The 8340-nt window shown below is 48.1% G+C and overlaps 1 long non-coding RNA gene across 1 annotated transcript; it reads right to left on the reverse strand.

The window, feature by feature from the left end:
* Window positions 1-4175: 4175 nt before the first annotated feature.
* Window positions 4176-4548, reverse strand: LOC103630651 (uncharacterized). Its single transcript, XR_555181.3, has 3 exons — window positions 4510-4548; window positions 4368-4425; window positions 4176-4232 (listed from the first exon to the last, which is right to left on the reverse strand). It is a non-coding gene; the product is annotated as an uncharacterized lncRNA (long non-coding RNA).
* Window positions 4549-8340: the final 3792 nt, after the last annotated feature.

Below are 8340 nucleotides of genomic sequence, written 5' to 3' on the forward strand. Positions count from 1 at the left end.
AGATCATAGTGTTCCATGAAGCAACATCCTTCTGCGTAATCCTATTGAAGATCTTTGAAGCTGTATCAAGCATTCCACCTTTAGTGTACACATCTAGCAACGAATTAGCTAGAAAAGGGTGAGAATCTAACAATCTCTTCACTAAAACACCATGGATTTCTTTGCCTTGCTTAAAGGCAGAAAGATTAGAACATGCTGAGAGACAACCCATGAAGGAAACAGCATCATGCTCAATTCCAGCCAATCTCATCTGCTGAAAGAGATGAAGAGATTCAAAACAGCATTGACTCTGCGAGTAACCCACGATCAAAGTGTTGTATGACACACCATCCTTCTCTGACCTGTCAAAGATATATCGTGCCAAATTCAGTTGCCCACACTTGGCATATACATCAATCAGAGCATTCGATACAAACAGATCAGACATCAAGCTTCTGCGTATTGACCATGCATGGATCTGCTTCCCCATCTTTACAGAGGCCACCCTTGAACAGGCTGGAAGCAGATTCACAAGGGTGAACGAATTTGGGCATTCCCCATTCTTCTGCATCTCGATGACAAGCCTGAAAGCCTCAGCCTCAGCTCCATTTTGTGTAAGATTTGCAATCATTGCATTCCATGAGACCACATTTCGTACCTCGATATTTTCAAAGATAGCAGATGCTTTCTCCGAACAACCAAACTTAGCATACATATCCATTAGTGTGTTAGCAATGAAAATATCAGATTCCACTGCTCTCCTTATACTATATCCATGAAGCTCCTTCCCCAAATGAAAATAACCAAGATCAACCAAAGCAGGCAGCAAACTTGATAGGGTAACAGATCCTGGTGTGACATCATGTTCTGACATTAACCTAAACATTTCCAGCACATCTTCATGAAACCCTGCATGAGCAAAGCAACCTATTGCAGAATTCCAAGAAACCTCATTCTTCTCTTGCATTCCATTAAACACATGCATTGATGACTCCAAGTCTCCAAATTTCCCATACATATCCACCAATGCATTGCCGAGGTTCACCACAGAGTTGAGTCCAAATTTCAACACCAAACCATGGACACACAACCCAAACCCCTCATCACGCTCCGTACCACAGGCAGGCAAGATTGACACCAAACTCGCGACATTCACCGGGACCCCGCTCCTCATCATCCCCACCACTGCGCGTTTTGCATCCTCCAGCATCCCATTCGTCAGCAATGCAGACACAAGTGAGTTCCACGAGACGACGTCCCGCGCAGGCATCTCGTCGAACACCCTGCGCGCGTCGGCCGCGCGGCCACATACCGCGTAAAACGTGACGAGCGTGTTGCCAGCAAAGACGTCCGCGAGGAGGAGGCCCCGTCGAAGAGCGGCGGCGTGTAGCTCGGCGCCCTTGGCAGGGTGCTCCGCCTGGGCAACGGCGGCGGCGGCGTGCAGGGCGAAGGGGAAGGTGCGGTCATCCGGGCGCACGCCGGAGCGGACCATGCGGTTGTACACCCGCAGGGCCTCGCAGGGGAGGGCAGCAGAGGCGAGCGCGCGGGAGAGCGAGTTCCAGAGGAAGGCGGAGCGGAGGCGGAACGGGTGGTGGCGGAGGATGAGGTGCGCCGACGGGATGTCCGGTAGCGCGGCATATGAGAGAAGCAGCGCGCCTGCAAGCGGGAAGGAGGCGGTGAGGGCGCCGGAGACAAGGGAGGCGGCGTGGGCACGGCGGAGGAGGAGGCTGCCGCCGCAATGGAGGCGGAGAACATGCTCGTGGAGGGACGCGGCCGTGAAGGCGGCGGCGGGACCGGGCTGCCACATTTGCTGCCGTGGCGGTGGCGCTGGGCAGGGAGTATTTGGTAAAATATTGGATCCAATGTTACGTTATATTTTCAATGACGTTTTCGTTGAGGTGTTATCGGGTAATAAGAGTGGGTCCAAGCTCCATCTCATAGGAGATTTGATAGGAGTCGGATAGGAGACGCTTTCTAAAAGTACATGCGAGTGATTCGTCTGGTCTTGGACTCGTTCAATGGGGTCCAAGGGTTCGATGCCTCCCTCCGATGGAATACCGTCACGGATTGCTCCCGAGGTCTCGAATATGTCTTAGGGTATCTCAGAATTATAGCTCGAGCCTTGGCCATGTACGGACGTACTTATAGTCATCCCTAACTCTGTGCTCTGGGGCGGTTGTCGAACCCTGCCGAGGGGCTAACCTACGAAGCCCTGGTCAGTAAAGGGCTCGGAGCCCATGTGCTCGGGGGCGGTTTGTTGAACACTACCGAGGGCTTATCCTTCGAACCCCTTGTCACTACGTGGCATCGCTTTTCTTCCTTCGTGGGGAAGGAAGTCCGAGGGGGCGTCCCCTCCCTGCTATGTGTGGAGGAATGGAAAATGAGAAAGAGAGGCACACCTTTTGATGCCCTTACCCGGGGAGGTGAAGCGACGCCCGCTGGCCCGCGTTAGCCGGACAGAACATGCAACCTGCATGTGGGAATTAATGTGATGGGACACTAAAAAGGAAATATGCCCTTGGACCATTTCTAGTTTGTTTTGTTGATTAAATGCATAACACATTGTCTTTGACAAGATGTATGAGTATAAGCACATGTATTGTAAGGCAAATTGAGAAACATAGGAAAAGTGCATATGTGTGTACATTGCAAATCTATTGCATTAAAGGGACAAGGTATGGTTCTAGCACTACAAAAAATGGTTTTGTATGACAAAAGTAAAGTGTCATGTTTAGTACAAAATTGGTCATAAAAAGCATCTTATAACGAAAATGCTACGTAATAAGGGTCGTCATTTAACGACCGTCACATTATATACCTTGTGACGACTGTTCAGAGTACCGTCACATAATGTCATCACCTTGTGTGACGACTGCGTTCGTCCGTCACATATTGTTGCTATATATGACGGTGTTATCTGTCACATTTTTTCCAGTCAACGCGTCACCTAAAGTTGGGATCGTCACTTATGGCACCCACATACAGTGACCATACAGTGACGACACACTGAGCTCTCATGATAGCTCACAGAATCATAATACACGGAAAAGCCATCATACACAACATTCTCATCACAAGTCATACACAATTCCAGCACACTAGTTCTTCCACAACAGAGGTTCAAACATACAAAGGTTCCACCACAAAGGTTTGAAGCATTCAAACAGATTGCACGTAGTTCTGACAAAGTTCTAACCACAGATATGTTCTAGCAAGGTAGAAAAAACATTAAGCAAAGGCATCATTCTCAGACTTGGTATGCATCCCTACCTCAATCTTTCTGAAGTTTCAGGACAGCTCGTAGCAGTGCATTGGTCTCTTCAAACTTGGTATGCATCCCCTTCACTTCCTCTTGGGCCTGGCGCAGCAAACTTTGGTTTTCTTCAAGTGCGGCATGTTGAGCTTGTAGTTGTGCTTGCAACTCTTCCTGCTTCCTAGCAGCTTCCTCTCTTTCAGCTTGGAGTTTTTCCTCAAACTGATATAAGATTTCTTCAAGTGCGGACTGTTAAGCATATAAAAAACTTGGGATATAAGATTTGCCATGAAATATTGGTACATGCCAACAGCAATACAACATAGTCAAATAATGGGCATATTGGACTAGACATAATGTTAATCATTGTTCTATCTCATCAGTCATCACAGACAAATAGTGTGCCTGACTAAAACAATTCACCTTAGGATCTCGTAGGTAGTGAACAATTTCCTCAAGTTCAGCTTTAGCTTCATCAACTCCCTTGACATCACTGAACTTTGTCTTCGAATCCATGTTGGGTCGAACCTCTTCATTCAATCCAAGCCCTGTATATAACCCAAAATTGAACAATGCTGAACGGGTGAAAGAACTAATAATAAACCTAACATACTAACAAGCAGATTTGACTGCATAGTATGATGCCATTTCCTATAACACTAGTCCTTGAAAACTTGCTTGCCCATCCAGTGGATATTCACACCAGTTGATGAAACATAATCAAAGTCCCTACTGAAAATTTAACAAAAATAAGAGGTGTCTTAGAGAGTCAAAGCAAGAAGCATACGCCCAAACACCACGCTGACCACCAGTCTCCCCCATGACATGGTGTAGGAGAACATATCCAGAACCTGGAGTGTGCACACCAGCATATAAAAGGGATATCCAGCAGTCAAATGCCAACGTGCTAGGCAAAATATTTTGCTTAATCCATTCAAAGTGCCCTCACCATAGCTCCTATCACGGCGTCAGTTGCAAGAGTGGCCTTCAAAACCTCACTCTGCAGTAGACAGTAGTCAATGAGAGGCCCTTTTGTTCACAGATTAAAGAAGATTAGGTGAAGGCTGCCAATTGAAATAAAGCAACCACAGAGATCAATGTGAACAGAAGCGTTTAAGATGGGACTAATGCTGACCTCAAACCAGGTGTTCAAGATTTTCGATGCCGGAGAAAGGAGTAGGTCAAAGAATTCCCTGCACAGCAATTTGATTTTTGGAAAGGGTTGCATAAACGGTGCCTATCAAAACATTGACAAGGGGCCAGTACTTGATACTCACACCATGTTCTTCTGGCCCTGCTGCATTCACATACAGATACTACCAAGACCATTGTAATAAAGAGCTAAAATGTACATAGATACCACAGGAATCAGGAACTTAAACATTTATTTAATCTAAGATCATTCCAAGATAAACTGCACCTTGGGTATGCCACTGCATCCTTCCTAGAGAACTTGCTGATCTCTGAGTAGTTTAGCTCAGCATCAGGGCCAAGAAGCAGGTATCTACCGTCAAGGCACGGCGTAAACGACGAAGGGCTCCGCGGCAGCAGCTTCAGCTCGTGCCTCTCCAGCTCCAGGTCGCTTATATTACAGAATATGTGCAAGCATGAAGCACCCACAACAACAACAGCAATGTCATCAGCACCAGATACAAATCAAAACAACGGTATACAGTTCAGAGTTGTGTACAGAGGAGAATGACCGACATTGAGTTGTGAACATCTCATAATATACATACCATATAGGCCTACTACACTTACTTGCCAGTGCTGTGGTCGTCGGCGGCGGCCGGTGGCCTCCGAGCGCCCAGCGACACGAACCGCCCGAGTTTGTTAATACTCAACTTGGGCAGGTCTCCGAGACCCAGCGGCTCCTCGAGGCTCGACATCCTTCCTGAGAAGAACAGGGGATCCATAAGCTGAATTTCGTTCTGTTTCGATGATGAAAATCAGTTGCGGTACGAAACAAAACCACAAACCCCAGCTAGGCAGTAAGAAGCGAGCAGCGAAGCTATGGCGGCGATGAGCTTGCGCAGTACCTGGACGACCGGCGGCCGATCGATCGTCGACGACGAGCACGAAAGAAGGTCGCTCCTGGATCCGATGGCGGACGGACGGTCGTCGGTCGGGGGAGGGAAAAGGGGGGAAGACGTGCGGAGTCAGGCAGGCACCAAATTGGACCCGAGAGGAAGGTAATAGGGTGAGGGGGTGGGCGCTCGAGTTTGCTAGAGTCGGACGCGACCGGCGGCCGAACTGCGCTCGCTCTCTCATCTGGTGGGTGAGGCGGGGGCGGAGATGGGGGAGGGGAGGGCGCAGCAGCTTCGCTTTTCTTCCTCCCGCCCGCAGGCGGCCTTGCCTCAGCCCGTCCGTCCGTCAGCGTATCCCACGGTCTCACCGACGAGAGAGAGAGAGGGAGAGGAATGGAGGAGGAAGCGAGGAAGAGCCAACCGTGGTGCAGATGGACGGATCCGTTCACCAGCGGCGGTGCGGCAGCGTGGTGGGCGCGAGTGGCGGCGCTAGGTTGAGGGGAGGGAGAGGACTGGACTTGCCTGCGGTGGTGAGCAGCCAAGAGGATAAGGTAGGAGGGGAATTTTGGTCATCTTGGGCGGGAAATGGGAAAGTGAATGCGGTCAACAGAAAGGGGTACGGTCCTTTTCTGGAAAAAAAACATAAAGTGACGCCACCAAATCATCACATAAAGGCACATCTAAGCGCCATAAAAGTAAAACTGTCTACCGGCTTCTGGCGCCTGACAATATATGACGAATCTTCGTACCCTTATGTGACAACAAAAACACTATCGTCATAAAATCTTCATGGCCTCATGAAATTATGACGACTCAAAAAATTCCATCATATTATGTGACATTATATGACGATAACTGACCTTGTCATTAAGTATTTTGTCATAAAAGGACAAATTTCTTGTAGTGTAGCACTTAGTAAATTATTTTAGTTGCCAACTATGTTCATCTAAGTGCTAGGAAACTCTCCAAGTCGAGACAAAATGGAGTGAAGAAGTTTGGCCAAACTTGCACCAGTCTGGGGAGCAACGGACTGTCCGGTGTGCACCTTAGCTGGCCACTCTCGAGAAATTGCCCGGGCACCCTAGCTATAATTCACCGGACTGTCTAGTGTGCACTGGATTGTCCGGTGAACTAGGCGGCCAACGACTCTCGCCTGCGCCAACAGTCGATGCGCAATTAAAGGCTGCCACGTGTGTCAGGCCAACGTTCAACATGCCACACCGGACTTTTCGGTGTGCCATGGGGCCAACGGCTGGCAACGGTCAACTTTGCCAGGAAAGGAAGGAAATCAATAATTTTTCATTGTCCGGTGTGCACCAGACAGTCCAGTGCACCCGCAGACAGGAGGCAACCAGGACCTTAAAAATGAAGATGAAGCGACTCCTTGAACCGTTGGGGCTATAAAAGGACCCCATAGGCGCATGGAGCTATTACACAAGCATACTTTGAGCATACTACAACTTCGAGACCACACGACCACACTATTGTTTCATTAGATAGAGGATTGAGCGTGTTCTTGAGATTTGACTCTGACGTTTTGATTCTTGCACTTTTCCTTGACTCGTGTGCATGTTGTTGCTGCGAATTGAGTTCTTGTGTGTGTTGCTACTCCCCATTTACTCTTGTGCTTTGACTAAGATAATTTGTGTAAGGTGTGAGAGATTCCAACTTGTGGAGATTCATCACAAATTGGATTTGATATTGAAAGTCGCCTAGAGGCTAGAGGGGGGTGAATAGGCAAATCTGAAATTTATAAACTTTAAGCACAACTACAAGTCGGGGTTAGCGTTAGAAATAAAATCGAGTCCGAAAGATAGGGTGAAAACAAATCATAAGCAAATGAGAGCGGATGACACGGTGATTTGTTTTACCGAGGTTCGGTTCTTCCAAACCTACTCCCCGTTGAGGTGGTTACAAAGACCGGGTCTCTTTCATCCCTTTCCCTCTCTCAAACGGTCACCTAGACCGAGTGAGCTTTTCTCCTTAATCAACGGGTCACTTAGACCCCTCACAAGGACCACCACAACTTGGTGTCTCTTGCGTTGATTACAAGTGTGTTGAGAATAAAAATGGAGGAAGAAGAAAAGTGACCCAAGCGACAAGAACTCAAATGAACACAAATATCTCTCTCTCACTAGCCACTAAGTGTTTGGAGTGATTCCAGACTTGGGAGAGGATTTGATCTCTTATTTGTGTCTTGGAGTGAAGTCTAGAGCTCTTGTATTGAATGCAATGGCTGAAAACTTGGATGCCTTGAAGTGTGGTGGTTGGGGGGTATTTATAGCCCCAACCACCAAAATGGTCGTTGGGGAGGCTGTTTGTCGATGGGTGCACCGGACAGTCCGGTGCGCCACCGGACACTGTCCGGTGCGGCAGCCACGTCACCCAATCGTTAGGGTTTGACTGTTGGAGCCCTGTCAGTCTGGCCCACCGGACAGTCCGGTGGTGCACCAAACAGTCACTGTTCACTGTCTGGTGCACCTTCTGGCGCCTGCTCTGACTCTGCGCGAACTGTCCGCGCACTGTGCACCTATCAGCCGACCGTTGAAGTCGACCATTGCGCTTGGAAGCCGTTGCTTTGCTGGCACAGCAGACAGTCCGGTGAATTATAGCGGAGTGGTCCTCCAAAAACCCGAAGCTGAGCAGTTCAGAGTTGATCTCCCTAGTGCACCGGACACTGTCTGGTGGCACACCAGACAGTCCGGTGCGCCAGACCAGGGCAGCCTTCGGTTGGTTTTGCTCCTTCCTTTTTGAACCCTATCTTTAACTTTTTATTGGTTTGTGTTGAACCTTTGGCACCTGTAAAACATGTAATCTAGAGCAAACTAGTTAGTCCAATTTGTTTGTGTTGGGCAATTCAACCACCAAAATCATTTAGGAAAAGGTTTAACCCTATTTCCCTTTCAATCTCCCCCTTTTTGGTGATTGATGCCAACACAAACCAAAGCAAATATATAAGTGCATAATTGAACTAGTTTGCATAAGGTAAGTGCAAAGGTTGCTTGGAATTAAATCAATTTATACTTTTATAAGATATGCATGGATTGCTTTCTTCTTATTTAACATTTTGGACCATGCTTG

This window comes from Zea mays, chromosome 6 (genome assembly GCF_902167145.1).
Source record: "Zea mays cultivar B73 chromosome 6, Zm-B73-REFERENCE-NAM-5.0, whole genome shotgun sequence".
In the NCBI taxonomy this organism is placed as follows: Eukaryota; Viridiplantae; Streptophyta; class Magnoliopsida; order Poales; family Poaceae; genus Zea; species Zea mays.